Below are 16,091 nucleotides of genomic sequence, written 5' to 3'. Positions count from 1 at the left end.
ATACAGAATAGTGGCTGAAATAGCACAGCTGAAATGGGGTCTTAGTAGGTGTCAGCCCTTCACAGGCTTTTAGCTCCTTAGAAGTACAAGTTGAAGAAAGTAGGTGCTTGAGAGTCGCTTGCCATTCAATGGAAGTGAATGGATTGTGGGTAGGATGGTATATGCAATAGCTTATCCTTTACCAAGAAGTTATTAAAGTGATATTGCTGGTTAGAAAAAATCCCTCCTGAAGACATGGCAGTTCTACAAAGCTACAGTGCTTGCACTTACTTATGAAGGTTGGTTTTAGATAGAAAATAAGTGTGAGCTTTAAGTAGTAAAGTCATAGTAGCAGCAGAAAGTGATGAATCCGGTATGATGTGTGGTTAACCTATAAAATTTAGATACTGTAGTGCAGGAAGCAAAACTATATCATGAAATGCTTGCAAAATGAATGTGTAAAAGGGAAAACGTAGAAAGCATACGTATGTATTGATATATTTCTAGCTGTTCCCCTTGGGTTGCCACTGCACTTAACATCTGTCCTGGTTTCAGCTGGTATAGAGTTAATTTTCCTCCTAGCAGCTGTTATGGTGCTGAGTTCTGGATTTAAGATGAGAATATTGCTGATAACACGCTGTTGTTTCAGTTGTTGCAGAGCAGTGCTCACGCTTAGCCAAGGACTTCCCAGCTTCTCACACCACCTTGACAGTGAGCAGGCTGGGGGTGCATCAGGAGCCGGGAGGGGATAGGACCAGGACAGCTGACCCAAATTGGCTAAAGGGATGTCCCATGCCACCTGGCATCACGCTGGATGATTAATACGGGGTGGCTGGTCAGGGTCAGGGGTACCACTGCGTGGGGACAGGCTGGGCATCGGTCAGCGTGCGGTAAGCAACTGCATTGTGCATCACTTGTTTTGCACATATTATTATTACTACTTCCATTATTATTATTTCTCTTTATTTTCTGTCCTCTCAAGCTGTCTTTATCTCAACCCACAAGCTTTTACATTTTTTTCCTTTTTTTTTTTTTTCCTCATTCTCTCCCCCCTCCCACTGCAGGGGAAAGAAGGGTGAGCGAAAGGCTGTGTGGTGCGGAGCTAACTGCTGGGTTAAACCCCAACAGCATCTTAATTTGCCATGACACGTTACAAAGCTCAACAGCACTTGAATGTCATGACAGGCCGTGAGCTAAGTTGTTCTTCAGGCTATGTTTTATCCCTTGATGGAAACCAACTTCTTTGACTTAGTAATGAAGAGATATTAACCCATGTCTGCGTTGTGCAGACATCGGAACTCCCTGAGGACAATTTTAGAGAGATAGCTTGACAGGACAGAAACAAAGAAATACCTTGTTTAAGCTTCCTTTGAAGTTTGCACTTTACTGTCTTGAACAGCCCAGTTCTAGCCACAAATATCTTAAATATTACTTGTCCTTGCCAGCCAGGATCTGGGGCTGGAAAACACAAGCCTGTGGCCCCTCTAACTCTCCCCAGTCTTTGGGAGGGTTAAGGGTCCCAAATCCCCAGAAACCTCTTGAGAATGTTTTCTAAACCAGTGTTCAAGGCATTGAAACACGCAGCAAGATAACCCTTAATTTTGTTTTAAAATCAAATTATTTTGACACAATGTAAGAACAGACTTGTAAAATCATTGTGGTCATTGTGCTTTAAATAATGAATTTGCACTTTAGGGAAGTACCAAAACCTGATGTGCCTTTATATTTATGCATATTTAATTCCTTGAGGTGATTGAGTTTGTTCTTTTTTTCTTCCATGCATTTATTTTCTTATCTGGCTTGACCTCTTCTTATTTAAGAGAATCCTGGTCTTGTTGCATCTGCTGAGGAATGAATGCTCTGGCGCAGTAATGCTGCCTAATGCCTGTATCAAACACCTGAGGTACATGAGGCTCCTGATCTGGAGACTATTTTAATCATAGTGTTGCTTTCACAATCATTTTAATAAACCATTAAGGGAGAGAAAGAATCACTAGCAATGACTTATCGCACCCTCAGGAATCTGAAAAAAAAAAAAAAAACAACAAAAAACCAACCCTAAAATGTTTCGTAATGCACAACATTTGTTTTAAATAAAAGGAAATCCTGCAATGGCAATACTGTGATTAAAATGCCATGAAAAGGCTTTCATAAACATCAGAGGCATTGTAGATATCTCTTGCTTTAATGACTGCTGATTAATTATCATATGGAGCTTATGCTGAATGTTATTTGGACAAATTAGAAATTCTGCCTCAGGCGGTCAGACACTGTGCTCGTGGTGGTGCACAAAATGGATCTGTGCTAAAGACTGACAGGGTCTGACTGGAAATGCCAAAAGCAAGCCAGAGCAACTGCAGCTGCTTGCTCTGTGCATCACCCCAGGGGCTCCAGCTAAGGGAGGAAGCTACAGGTTTGCAGTTGCCCGGCAGCACAACTGCTCCAGTGAGTTGTGTGAGATTTATGTGGTGGGCACAGAGGACACATCTTAATTCTCGAGTCTCCTACATCTTTTGGGTAAGATTAGATGGTGGAGCTAAACATGCCTGTATCTGGTCCCTGGCATCTCCTCTGGAGAGACATACACAGCACACACATGTATTGCAGCAGTGCATCCTTTTGTGCACAAAGGCAACTCTCAAGCAGTACAAGAGCTCAGACAGAGAGACTTAGGGCAGTTTTTTTCTGAAAGACCTCGTGTGGGCTGTGCTATGCAGTTTTTATAGCTTTCCCTGAAGTTTATTTAGTTGTTAGTATTTTCTCTCCTAATTCTCCATGGCAATCTTGCTTTATGACACTACCTAAAGTTTTGCAAATTATTCAGAATAAAATAAATTTAAGGCTTAATCTTATAAGTTGTGGATAGAGGCCCAAAGACTATGCTTGGTGTGTAGCCATGTAGCCCTTTCTCACTTACATAAAACATACACAAATCTCTAGTCTCACTTTGCAACCTATTCTTGAAATGTTTAGCTCTATGAATATCAACAGAAGATTTTCTCTTTTCTTACCATGCAGCTATAATAAGCAATAACCTTTAATGTTATTTTCAATGGGCAAAGTTCAAACTGCAGTTCTTCCCTCCCAAGTATTTTAGCAAAGGTTATTGTCTTACTGGGGCATGCTCCCCTGGCTGCCTCTCATCCATAATCTTTCATTCTTAAGTAAGAAAAATAAGCTCTTAACTCCTTCATGTACCAGAAGCCTTTGTTTAATCATTTTGTCATATTTAGAATAGATCAGGAGAACAACGAAACTCTTTTCCCCCCTCTGTTATAATTTATATAATTCTATCACTGCACTTACCATTGACCAATATGCCTTTTTCTTCCCTTAGGACAGGGAGGTTTAGTCTCTGTGTGATGATCTCTTTTTCAGAGGGCAAAAATCAATCCCTTTTCAAAGAGCAGGTCACTATGAGGGCACATGGGCTATGTTTATGTTATAATACCTGTGTACCTTTTCCTTTTGTTTTTGCGATTTACAGCACAGTCAATATTTCTCCATTTTTAATGTTAAAGATCTGCTTACCCGTTTGTTGTAGTGCTCATGCACGAATAACAGATCTGACTGTAGCCCGATGTTGCACTTTCTATATGACACAAATGTCTCTCTTTAACAGAGATTCTCCCTAACCCCCAGTAAATTGCTCCCACCAGATGTCAGTGCTTCTGCCATGCCTAGGTGGGGGACAAAACTGAGCCCTGCTGTGGCAACCTTCTAGCTCATGGTGACCTTCCTCTGGGGCCCATGGATCACAGAATTTCTAGGTTGGAAGAGACCTCAAGATCACAGAATCACAGAATCACAGAATTTTCTAGGTTGGAAGAGACCTCAAGATCATCAAGTCCAACCTCTGACCTAACACTAACAGTCCCCAGATGCATACATGATGGTAGGTTTTGCATCCAAGCCCTACCAGGCCTCTCACCTCTCCAAAAACCTGTTATGGGTTAGATAATGGTGCATCCCCTTCAGTGATTTTCACTCAAAGGTTTCAAATTGGGCAGGTGGAATATTTTGTTAGCCCAAAAGCTCAGGGATTTGTTCTGCATTACCCTGCAGAGTGACAGATAGTGCTGCCTCCCTCCTTTATATTACCAAGAACAAGATAGCGTTGGCTGATAAACAACTGCAAACTACTTATCAGCTACTCAGCAAGGACTAGGGCCTTCTAAAGACCAAAGCTTTCCTCATATGAATGCTTCAGAAGTCTTATGTAGAGACCTTCTCCAAACATCATCAGCACTTCATTGGGCATTGCTGAAAACACCTCTTCAGTCTGTGCCTTGTCCCAACGCACTGTCCCAGCACAGCAGGGTAAGAACCTCTTCATGGCAAGCAACCTGTCCAGTCCATCTCACCTTTGCTTTATGCCTGTGATATCCAATTGCCTTAATTAATTTAATTTGTCTCTGTGAAGGTTATTTGCCACTCACTGCAAGTTATCTTCAGGTGTACTGCAGGTGTACTCCAGTAATTTTCTGTTAATTACTTGTTTACTTATGTAATGCTGCTATAAAGGGAACAGGGGGGAAATCCCATTTAGGTACCTAAATAAAAGCCAGATGTTTGGCCAGATTTACCCTCACTAACTCCCATTTTCACAGTATTGATTCATTAAAGGCTTTGGCTGTTGCTACCATGAGCTGCCTGCTAAAATCTACATGCTTAACGAGGTAACTAAGAAAGTACTGAAGCATGTTGGCAACCTATCTCAGATAGCATCGTTCCCCTTCTCCCTCAGATACTCACCAAGGCTCACCTTGTCGCAGGAGTTGCTTGTTGCTGATGGAGAGAGATGAAGCACTGGTGGCTGTTTCATTCCAAGTACTCAGTGATGCCAACCTACTGTTGGCTCGTCACGCTGAATGGGCAGACCTGACAGCAGATCTGGCATTTGCGCAATTATGGATGTAAAGAAACGAGAATGCTTGTCTTTATCAACAAACCTCGGAGTCTATTGTACGATCACTTTAGCTTTTAGCAGCACAGATGGATGTAGAGCTGTTGGCTACTGCCAGATACTCAAACAGAACCACAGATTCTGCTGGAGGATGTTTGGAAGATGTAAATGATCACACAGCAGCATCTGCTGCCACGTTGCAGGCCCTTGCGTGGCCCATGCAGAGTTGTGGAGACCCAGAGCTTTCTGTGCATCTGTGATCTGCTGGGCTGTGGTTGTACCACAACATGCGGAAGGGGAGTCAGCCCTCTGTGCTCTGCATTGACATGGAGCAGCGGATTAAAACCATGCCAGACAGTGGGCTAAGATCAGCAATTAATGGGCAACAGCTGAACCTTGCACCTTTTCAGCAGATACAGGCTGAGAAGTGGCAGCTTCCTTAGTTTTTTTTTTACTGTTACCCATCGAGGTGTGATGCTGGGGGACCAGTGTCACCATCTCTGGGGCAGGGGATAAGTGTTCAGATAAAATTTTCTTGAAGACTGGGCAGGAGGCTGACTTCAGTAGTACCTGGTTCCTGGGGTATTCACGTCAGTGAAGGTGACTTGAGTGACTTCTGAATATCTCTCCTGAAATGGCTTACAACCACCACTTGACCTACCTCACAATGTGCTAATCTGTGAAATATCGTTAGGGCTCTAAATGTGTTTGGATATATTTTTTTCTTTGACTAAAAGTCTCTCCAGAGTAGCAAAATAAATGGAAAACTATTACTCTACAGCTGCATTTATCAGGTTAGCTCAGCAAATGTTTCCTCCAAAACTCCTCTTCCATGCGTCAAAATGGAATAGAGATCCCTGTACCTGTAAGAAGCCAAGAAAAAAGATCAATGCTTTGAATATCTTACTTTTATACAACATTTCTGTAGCCTGTAGTGATTATGCTTTGGTATTTGTTCACTGTCACTTTGTAATCTCAGGTTTATTCCATTAAAACATGTACCTTCCTCTTCTCAGAGGAGCTACTGCTGTTTAGCCTCCGTTTTTTGATGGGATTTATTCAGGTAGGCAGTGACCTTTCCTATACCCCCTATTGATTGTCTGGAATGGCTCAGCCTGACAAGGTGAAAATAGCTACAGTGTTTTATTGTTTCCAGTACTTGTTTATTTACCCCGTTATACAATACACTTATAGACTGGCTGGCTGATTGATTTATTGCTGCTTTGTACTGCTGCCGGCGTCCTTCTGGGCAGCGGGGCTGGGAAAGGACTTAGAGCAGTCGAGGGCTTATGCCAGTGTCCATGAATTAACAAACTGCATGTAAGACATTTTAGTCAAAACTGTTCCTTGTAACCCATGGCTAACCATTTGCCCAGGGTTTGTGCTTGCAAATCTAAGCTCATGCATGCTGTAAGACTGCCAGCTGGCAGTGCAGTGAGCTACTGCTGAGACAGGCTTGTGTCACAGGCAGCATAAATGAAACAGGGAAACTGTACAGTAAAACATAGTAAAAGAGCAGCTCCAACTTCTGTCACCACTACGTAACAAACTTTCAGAGAACAAAGCGGACACACGACAAAATGACACTTTCCTCCAGCATTGTTTGTTCCCAGGAACCTATAGCCAAACTGTGAGTGCAAAGTGCAACTGAGTGGGGAGACTTTTTGTCACCCTGACAATCCAAGGTTAAGTCAGTTATGTTGACCCAGAGGCTATGTCGTGGTTTTCACCTCTGCAGCACCTCTGGAGATCTGTATTATATGAGCAGCGCAAATCTTTTGACCAGAGGGGAGTGGAGGTGTGGTCTGGGTGGTCACAGGGCAATAGATAAATGCTGTTGCCCAGCCACTGGAAGAGCAGAGACCATGTGGAACCATGGAGAAAGACGCTAGGGAAGAGTTGGATTTGGGAGCTGGGGAGTGGGCAGCTCTGAGCTTAGATGTGCTTATGCTGCTCTGTTAGCAGCATGTCTTTTCTCGTGCTTTTAGGCAAGAAATTATTACCCGATTGCTCAAGAAGGAATAAACTTCCTTCTGTTTAGTGACTCAGTCAGCATGATACTCTGTGATGTATGTACATGCACTGACCCATTACTTTTATCAGGCTCCTATAAATAAATGTTAATGACGCAAAGTTGTGGATGGTGTGCCTGGTGGCACCCTGTTGCTCCTCTTGGCTGAAGCTATATATAAAGGTAATTAGTAGGGGGTAAAGTTGCCTCTAAAATCATTCTTAAAGAGACTGGTGATACTATTCACTTAATGGCTGGGACCAGGAGCCTTGAAACACCCAAAAGACAAGTTTTCTCTGTTTCTCAGCTCATCAGGATAAGCTCTGGAAAACAGCATAGTACCACAGCAGAAGGACAGTGTCCTAGTGGAGGTGCTCAGTTCTGTACAGAAAGGCCACATCATGGAGTCTATGGAAGGAGCTGGTTTAGCATCACAGCTGACACAGGGAAACACAAGAAAGGACAATCCAAGAACAGGACTTCTGAGCAATGGAGAAGAAACCTTCTGGGATGATTGTGAGGGTCACTAAGAAAGTTATGAGTTCTTCAACAAAAGGTTTGTATTTAGGAAGAAGTCTTAGAGCTGAGGATGGGACGCTATTAGCAACGTTAGCGGCAAATGGACAATCTATATCCAGAAGACCTGGAAGAATAGCAGAAAGTTCAGATGGAGAAGAGGGAGCTTCTGTCTGGAGAGGTGAACACAGTGGATGGCTCCATCTCTGAGAAACGGAGAAGCAATATGAAAGAACTAAGCAAAAGGAGATGAGGAGATATCAGGTGGGAATGATATCCTTTAATATTGGAACTACCCAAATTCAGAGCTCCAGTTTCACTGAGTTTCAGAATAATCTCCACCTCAGGTATCTTCTCATGCTTTTCTATATACACCACTTTTTAATCCGTGTGTATAACACATTTGTCCCGTGGTCTGTTTCAACAGCTTTGTTTTCCAGCACTGATAACAATGCACCTGGTTCTTCTCTGATAGATGAAATGCAGAGTAGCTGCACTGAAATCAGACAAAATACCACTGATGAAGGACAGAAACTTTCAGTGCTCCTTGTGACACTTCTTCCCCAAGATATCTGTGTACCCGCCTATGTAAGAGTGGCTTCACAACTGTCTTTCAAAGTCTAAACAACACTGAGGCAGGAAATTCTTTGTTTTCTGTCTGAATATAAATCTGAAGCCCAATAAATTCCCAGGTTCAGTTGTCTGAGGGGGCAGCTCAGCTCAATCCAGAGATAAGTGATTTGGCCTAGCAACCTGCACAGTGCTGCCAATGTGAAAAAAGAGAAAGATGCCTCTGGTGTCTACCAGAAATAGGTATGATGCATCTAAGAAAGGAATATGTGTTGTGCTGGGGCAGGGTCATGTTTAGGGGGGATTGGTCTATTTTGCACCACTGTTGTTATGATCCACACCTGATTCAGCAGCAATTTGCCAGATAGCTCTAGGCCATCTAGCACTGATGGATGGGGAAGAGCAAATAATGTGATCTACCTGGACTTGTGCAAAGCATTTGACACTGTCCTGCATGATATATTTGTCTCTAAATTGGAGAGACAAGGATTTGACAGATGGACCACTTCGTGGGTAAGAAATTGGCTGGATGATGCACTCGAAGAGTTGTGGTTGATGGTTCAATGTCCAAGTGGAGATCAGTAACAAGTGATATTCCTCAGGGGTCAGTGTTGGGACCAGTCCTGTTTAATACCTATGTTGGTGACATGGACAATGGGATCAGGCGTACCCTCAGTAAGTTTGCTGATGACACCAAGCTGAGTGGTGTGGTTGACACACTGGAGGGAAGGGTTGTCATCCAGAGGGACCTTGGCAGTCCTGAGAGGAGAGCATGTGAGAACTTCATGAAGTTCGACAAGGCCAAGTGTAAGGTCCTCCACCTGGGCCAGGACAATCACAAGAACAAATACAGGGTGGGCAGAGAATGGATTGAGAGCAACCCTAAGAAGAAGGACCTGGTCATATTGGTTGAAAAGAAGTTTGACGTGAGCTGGCAATGTGTGCTTGCAGCCCAGAAAGCCACCCATATCCTGAGCTGCATCAAAAGCAGTGAGGCCAGCAGGGTGAGGGAGGGGATTGTCCCCCTCTGCTCTGCTCTTGTGAGACCCCACCTGCCCTGCATTCAGCTCTGGGGCCCCCAGCACAAGGAGGATGTGGAAGTATTAGAACAAGTCCAGAGGAGGGCCACAAAGATGATCAGAGAGCACCTCTCCTGTGAAGACAGGCTGAGGGAGCTGGGGTTGTTCAACCTGGAGAAGAGAAGGCTCCAGGGAAATCTCAAAGCATCCTTCCGGTACCTAAAGGGGCCACCAGAAAATCTGGGGAGGGATTCTTTGTCAGGGAGTAGTGATAGGACAAGGGGTAATGGTTTTAAACTAAAAAGGTGTGGGTTTGGATTAGATGTTCAGAAGAAATTCTTTACTGAGAGGGTGGTGAGGCCCTGGCACAGGCTGCCCAGAGGAGCTGTGGATGCCCCATCCCTGGAGGTGCTCAAGGCCAGGCTGGATGGGGCTTTGGGCAGCCTGGTGTGGTGGGAGGTGTCCCTGCCCATGGCAGGGGGTTGGAAATGGGTGATCTTTAAGGTCCCTTCCAACACAATCCATCCTATGATTCTATGATCTTTCTCTCCCTTTTTATGGATTTTTTTTTTTCCATAGCATGAATTAGACTATAATTTTTAATCTATATAAAGAAGTCTCTATAAAATATAAAGAACAGATTTTCACACCATTTTTTTGCAAAGAGATTTTTTAATATTACACTTCATATCTGAAACCCCACATTCCTCTTTCTCGCTAAACCAAATGCCCTAAAAGAGTGAAATACACTGCTGACACTTCTAATAGAAACGATCTAGGACTCTTGCTCTGCATCACTGAGGGGATGCTGTCAATTTTCCTTCAACCTGAATCTGTAGCAGTGCATGCAATGCAGGTGATAAAGTGTTCATGGAGTTAGGCCCAGCTGGATTTAAGAATAAGTCATCAGAATAGACATAGCTTATGTACCAGAATCCCTGAGCATTACTATTTTCCACATACTTCTGAACTTCTGGCTTTTCCTGCCAATATGGGTGCTAAAATTCATTGAACAAGCATGGGAACACCAACCAGCATTTGCAGTGCCACTTCCAGGCTTTCAACGCTTGGTGGCACCAACAATATAAAGAATCAGGGCCCTTCTCCAGCCTTCCCCAGTTCAAAGTGAGTTGTGATCCTGGGAGAGGTGAAGTGTTATCAGTTTATTTGTTTATAGTCTTGACACAGTAAATGTAAGAAAAACATTATCCTAGCAAGAGACCTCAAGTAATGGTAGGATTAGGAGCAGGTGAGGATATAAGATAGGAAGACCTGTCTGAAAAGTTTGATTACTTCCACCGTGGAACCATTTCAGCCAAAAAAAACCCCAGCCTCATCCATGATTAAGTCTTTTTTTTATCTTGTTTTCATGAATAAATCCTCTCCTCAGGCACAGGAAAAAAATAGGCAAGAAATGGAGGAGAGGTAGGGCCAGCCACGGGCTCTGTGCTGGTGTTGTGCATGTCTCAGGGACTGCTGGAGCCAGGAGTGGTGCCTGCAGCTCCCCTGCTCACCCCATCATCAGCACACTGCCCGGTACACCAGCCGGGCAAGAGGCAGAGATCCTCCACCAGCAAGCTGCTCTTTCTCACACCTCATCCACCATGGGATGCTAAAGGTGTCTCAGCAGATGAGACCACGCTCTTTAGAAAAAAATGCTCTGCATGCAATTTTGGAGGGGTCTTAGTGGCAGAAGTTTCTCAATGCCAAACTGGAGGAAAGCCATTTGCTCGTTATTGATTTCTCATTGCTGACTGTGATAAATACGGAGAGTGTAGCAACGCAGAGCAGAAAGTCGTGGCAGAGTTGCCGTCTTCCAGAGTGCTTTGTATGCCTTCCTTAACATCTGTCAGTTGTGACCAATGCCACTGAATGCAGTTATCCAATAAGATGCCAAAGTGTCAGTATTTCATTAAAATATGCTTCAGGGAGTAGTTCAGTAAACTGCTTAGCATGCCAAATGCATAGTACGTGCCAACATATTTATCGTATAATGTTCTTAAGAGCTGCAAGCCGCTGTTCATTGGGAGTAATCAATTCCATTTCCATATGCAGTGGACCTTGAACCCAACACTGCACTCACATTGCAACAATTTAATTTTTTCAAGGGACTGTCGGAATAAGTATATGTGATACCTCTTCCAGGAGCTTTGGCAGGAAGCGTTACTGATATTCCAGGCTAAAAAAGCCCCACAGATCCCTGCACAGTGTGGGAAGGATCTAAAAATACATAATAAAAGCATGATTAGTACAGCGTGTAACAAGGTGAGGAGTACATGCTGCCGAACAGAAATAAAGTCTTGACAATGCAAAAGCAACAAAGCCAAATAAAGCAATGCAGCTACAAGAGCATTAAGCTCGGCCTTACTCCAATATGAAATAAAGGACAGCAGCATTTCTGGTGGAGCTGAAAGAACCTACCCCAGTGACTCGTAATTAATGGTTCGAGGAGACCTTCAGTCCCCTGTCCAGCCGTTGGATTGCCTCATTAAACACTGTCAGTCTCCGGGACAAGCAAATCCCCTGTGTCGAAAAGTGCTGGCTTTCATTCTTGGGTTTATACACTCAGAGATGACCTTTCTAGTGTCTCGTCTCCCTTCTTTCCTTGCTGCCTGACTACACCAAAGCAGCCTGGCTTCTGAACCGCCTGGGGTGCTCATCTTTAGTTGGGATAAGGTGCTGCCCCGAGGCCAGCCAAGGGGGACCAGCACGTCCCCAAGGTCTCCATTTCCCTGGCAATGGGCTCCAGTGCCCCATTTCCCCCATCTCTTGCTGGAGGTTGAACAGCAAGGATGACAGACAGACAGGATGTGTGCTATCATATATCCCTTTAAATCCTAAAATGCCACTCTGGCACTATAGCAACACTAACAGGCATCATCTGTTTCTTTATAGCCGGGAGGCTCACGGAGGCCCTACTGCAGCATTTTGCAGCTACAGTTAAACAATTCAAACCTAGAAATGAGTCTGAGATGAAAAAAAAATTAAAAAATCTCATCTGTTACACCTCTGCTTCCAGCCCGTGCTCCTGGGGGCTTTATTTCAGATCTCCGTGAGCTCCACAGAGAGCTTTACAACCTTGAAATTCAGGCTGTATATTAACATCCCAAAAGAGGATGTGGAAACCCAGCTCGAAGCTTCAAAAATTAATAGAATAGGACATGCAGGACGCAGCAGCACACAGAGGCTGGCAGAGATGTGTACACGTATGAACATCCTGATAAAGACAGCCAAGGCTCTTCCCCCAGAGGGGTGTCTGCTCGGGGCGGCTTGTTGAGGGGAGGGTGTGGGGAGGAGTGGAGGGAAAGAGGGGAGGAAGCACAGGAATAAATTCAAGCGTGCACAGAAAGAGCATGGAAATCCACAAATATACCCAGAGAGATAAAAGGTAACTGAAGCAAAGGGCTTTTAAAGATATGAGTCCCTCCTGCTCTGTCAGACAAATAAAGACTCAGGACCTGGACGAGACAGTTTCCTGCAGACGCTCACAGCGTTTGCTCTCTGTCCACATTCCCACCACCCAGGTTTGTGATCCTGACCCTACATGCAGGCTCAGACCTCGACAGCTCGGGGAGAGCATCTGAGGGGTCAGCCATCGCCCCGTGCTAATCACAGCAGGAGAAACGGGACGAATAAACTCCTCTCCTCCTGCATTATGTAAATACTTCGGCTGAGCTGTGTCAGCTCTTCTGCAAGTGAGAGCTTGTGCTAATCGCTCGAGAGAGGATCCGACTGGCATGAGGAGCAGATCTGCTGCACAGAGGAGTGCACGGTCTTGTAGAGCTACTTTTCAGAGCAGAATCTCCAGGCTGGTTTTGTTTGCTTGTTTTTAATTTTATTTCCCCCTGTGGCTTTGTGTCATATCTTTAATACAGAGGACATGACCAAGAGTCGATGCCTGGACAATGACAGGCTGCATCAGACAAGGCATACACTTGAAGGGCTGTGCTTTCTTGCTTTCTTCACACAAATTGCAGGACCACAATGAGGCATTGGTCACAAACTTTCTGGGCCATTTGTAAGAGGGAAATTGGTGCTTGGCAGTTACATTTAACTGGTACATCTTGCTGTTAATTATAGAGCCTGTTAGGGCAATAGGTTGCGTATCATCATACTGCTTACTGGTGTAGCTATGAACCTGTATAACACTGTTCCCATGTCTTCAGTACAGTAACATATTCCTTTAACTCTCTTTCTATTCTTCCTCTCCTTCCTTCCTTCCTTCCTTCCTTCCTTCCTTCCTTCCTTCCTTCCTTCCTTCCTTCCTTCCTTCCTTCCTTCCTTCCTTCCTTCCTTCCTTCCTTCCTTCCTTCCCTCCCTCCCTCCCTCCATCTCTCTCTCCCTCCCTCCATCCCTCCATCCCTCCATCCCTCCCTTTCCTCCTTCCTTCATTTTTTCTTTCTCCCTTTCTTTCATCTTTCCTTCCCTCTTTTTTTCATGAGTTCCTACTGGAGTGACACCCAAAGGCTGCTGATATACTCTTTTCCCTTTTTATATTGCCTTCCCCACTAGCTACAGTTGCCAATGGGCTGTAGTGCAGTCAGAAAGGGAAGAACAATCGTGGTGCTGCTGGGAATGTCTCAGTTTTCTTGCTTCACCCCTCCAGAAACATGGGTCCCAGAAGAGAAGATGGGATCTAGGAACTCCTTTGAGCTTGTCACCTACAATGGGCAGGACTTGAAAACTTTGAGAATGTATAAAATTTGGTTTAAAAAAAAAAAGGGGGGGGCCATGCTTTTACATAAAGATTTTGTGACGTGCCCCTCTCCCCCTGGCTTTCCTGCTGCTTTTTTTAATTAGTTTTGCTTCTACCCAGCAAGGAGAGTAATGAGAACCTCTTTCTTTCTGTTTGCTTTTTTTTTTTTTTTTCCATATAATGCCTATTGTCAGCGCAGGAAACAAGTTGCTATACCCTTTTATCATATGTTTTGCTGTTTTTTGCAGGCTCTGCCTGTTTTCCAGTGGCACAGCTACACTTCCCATGGCACAGGGAGGACAGACTCAAGAGAGGAGCACGACTGGCCCTGCTGGGGATGCTAGGGGCATGCAGCAGGGGCAGCCTCTGAAAATCTGTGTCTCCTCTGATCCAGCCAGCCAGCCCTGCATGCCATTTGTTCACCACCTAGCAATGTTTCAATAGCTTGCACTGGATTTATTTACTGGCGGGTGTCCCAGGGAGGCAGACATGGCATTTATCAGGTGCCAGTTAGCGAACCTGCTACCTCTGCCAGTAAATTGAAGAGCCACTGTTGTATTACAAAAAAGATATCATATACAGAGCACCTATTAATAATCTTATCTCTTTCTACAGTGAATTGGTGTGAAATGCTCAGGCTTCTGCCCAAACTGCAAATTAAAAATGTTGTTTGGTTTGAGCACACCACAGGGCAGAAAACCAGCTTCATGAGCCCTCCTAATGCACTGTGACTGTGCAGCTACCCACACGGAAGATCCAGGTGATAAAGAGCACTCCCAAACACATCCATCAGCCTCGGCACTGCCTGACATCACCGCCCTTGTCTGAGCGATGGCTGCTCCCTCCTCCTGGGTTTTCTCCCCTGTTTCAGAGGTTGGAGGATGTGGCTGATCCCCAGGAGCTGGGCTTTGCCCTCCGGCTGACAGATGCTGCCTGTGCCTCTCTCTGACCCAAACCTCCTTCATGTCTGTTTTGTATTCCAGCTCAAGCGTCGGTGTTAGTGGCTCTAAATGCTGCCTAGCTGTCCATCACAGGACATTTGGGGCATCCATTATGATATGATTCATCCGAGCAATATATGCTGTTCATTATTCTTCCCCTATTGCAGGCTGAAGTAACCCTGGCTTGTAAGGTTTCTGTTCCTTCAAAGCTGGCTTTACTCTCCTTGCACTTTCTGCTGCATCTACTTGCTTGCTTCTTACTGCTTTGCAGGGTGTTGTCCCTCTTCATATCTTCTGACTATGCCATTCATCCTGGAAATCATTCAATAAGGATTAATATGCAGATATGCGGCCAGTCACTGCTGTGCTTTTAGCTTCTGAAGGTCTGCTTTGGAATATAGCTCCTCTCTTCATCAGGGTAAAGGGGTTAAATGCACAAACCTTTCTCTTCTCTCCAAAGTCTTCCTTCTACTGCTACAAAAAAAAAAAAAAAAAGAGAAAAAAAAAAAAAAAGAGAGAGAGAGAGAGAGAGAGAGAAAGAGAGACGGAGTGTAGATCCTTAAAAAAACAGGGGAGGCTGTGATTTTTCGTTCTTGTATATTTTAGTGTTAAGCTAAACAAATTCCACCTGCTTTCCCCCCATATTACCTGGACACTGCCGGGTGAGTGCTGGATACATCTCATTACAATGTTAGCCCACCCTTGAAGGCTGTCTGTTCCCCAGGTTTGGCTCCTTTTCCCCCTCAGATTCAGCAGGAGTTTCCAAAAGATTAAATCACATCTGTGCCCAGCCTGTGCAGTGGGGAGGGAGAGGGTGCAGGAGGCCTCTATCTGCAGCCCAGGTATTGTTACTAAGGAGGGGATGACAAGAACAGGTCACGGCACTCCAAGAATTTGCCAAGGAGATGAGATGACCCAAGGCAGCCTGTAGGACCCCCTTGAATCAGGGACACCAAATTCTGGCCACAGACTGGATTCCCCATTTGCCCCACAGAAGTAACAGAGGATGCCACCAATCTGCCCTGGGTCTGCTACCAAGCCCTGCTTGCTCCTGCCGCAGCAGGGAAGACAACATTTGCCCAGCACCTCAGGCCTGCTGAAGGAAAATGGCTCTGGGAGCTTCTGCAGCAGCTCTAACTCATCCTCCTAAGCAGTTACACCAAGGGATGGAGAAGCCCACATCATCTATGATTTGTTAGGGGAAAAAAAACACACTTTGGATTTCTTTTTTCTTCAAGCAGCGTGGAACTGCCTGCTCAGGGTTAAATCACTCCAGCACTGGTTTGACTTATCTACCAACAACTGGCTCTTACTAATGTGGCCAAATGTCAGCAAGCAGTAATTATTTTATGGGGCATTTAGATTCCGTGCTGGCTAGAATTTGGCAGAAACTTCTTGATGCCACATATTTCAATATCTGTGATTTGTTGTGGATGTAGAAGTCTAGGTTCTC

The 16,091-nt window shown here is 44.7% G+C and overlaps 1 long non-coding RNA gene across 1 annotated transcript; it reads left to right on the top strand.

Moving 5' to 3' along the window:
* The first annotated feature begins 837 nt into the window (after positions 1-837).
* On the top strand, positions 838-5,035 carry LOC137850084 (uncharacterized). The gene is made up of 2 exons (XR_011092247.1): positions 838-869; positions 4,727-5,035. It is a non-coding gene; the product is annotated as an uncharacterized lncRNA (long non-coding RNA).
* The last annotated feature ends 11,056 nt before the right edge of the window (positions 5,036-16,091 follow it).

The sequence above is a fragment of the Anas acuta genome, chromosome 1 (assembly GCF_963932015.1).
Source record: "Anas acuta chromosome 1, bAnaAcu1.1, whole genome shotgun sequence".
In the NCBI taxonomy this organism is placed as follows: domain Eukaryota; kingdom Metazoa; phylum Chordata; class Aves; order Anseriformes; family Anatidae; genus Anas; species Anas acuta.
The sequence above is the reverse complement of the archived record's forward strand: the minus strand, read 5'-3'. Positions and strand labels throughout refer to the sequence as shown.